Here is a 1,184-nt window from a genome sequence, read left to right on the forward strand (position 1 = left end):
TAAATCTAACCAGAGATGTAAAAGACCTGTACAATGAAAACTACAAGACAGTACTGCAAGAAACCAAAAGAGACTTGCATAAGTGGAAAAACATACCTTACTCATGGATGGAAACCCTGGTGGTGTAGTGGTTACGTGCTATGGCAGCTATCCAAAAAGTCAGCAGTTCTAATCCACCAGGCACCCACTGGAAATTCTATGGGGCAGTTCTACTCTGTCCTATGGGGTCGCTATGAGTCAGAATCAACTCGACAGGAATGGGTTTGTTTTTCTGAGCTCATGGATAGGCAGACTCAACATCGTGAAAATGTCAATTTTATCCAAAGCCATCTACAGATACAATGCAATCCCAATCCAAATTCCAATGGCAGCTTTTAAGGAGATGGAGAAACAAATCACCAACTTCAGATGGAAAGGGAAGAGGCTCCAGATAAGTAAAGCATTACTCAAGAAGAAGAACAATGTGGGAGGCCTCACACTACCTGATTTTAGAATCTATTATACTGCCACAGTAGTCAAAACAGCCTGGTACTGGTACAAAAGATACATGATCAATGGAACAGAATTGAGAATCCAGACATAAATTCATTCACCTATGAGCAACTGATATTTGACAAAGGCCCAAATCTGTTAATTGGGGAAAAGACAGTCTCTTTAACAAATGGTGCTGGCATAACTGGTTATCCATCTGCAAAAAACTGAAACAAGACTCATACCTCACACACCATGCACAAAAACTAACTCAAAATGGATCAAAGACCTAAATATAAAATCTAAAGTGATAAAGGTCATGGAAGAAAAAATAGGGAAATTCTAGGAGCCCTAATACATGGCATAAACAGAACATGGACCATAAGTAACAATTCACAAACACCAGAAGAGAAACTACATAACTGGGAACTCCTAAAAATCAAACACTTAAGCTCATCAAAAGACTTCACCAAAAGAGTAAAAAGACAAACTACAGACTGGGAAAAAATGTTTGGCTGCAACAAATCCAATCAGTGTCTAATCTCTAAAATCTACAAGATACTGTAAAACCTCAACAACAAAAAGACAAATAATTTAAAAATGGGCAAAGGATATGAACAGGCACTTTGCCAAAGAAGACATTCAGGCAGCTAACAGACACATGATGAAATGCTCATGATCATTAGCCATTAGAGAAATGCAAATCAAAACTA

Source organism: Trichechus manatus, unplaced genomic scaffold (genome assembly GCF_000243295.1).
Source record: "Trichechus manatus latirostris isolate Lorelei unplaced genomic scaffold, TriManLat1.0 scaffold00204, whole genome shotgun sequence".
Taxonomy (NCBI): domain Eukaryota; kingdom Metazoa; phylum Chordata; class Mammalia; order Sirenia; family Trichechidae; genus Trichechus; species Trichechus manatus.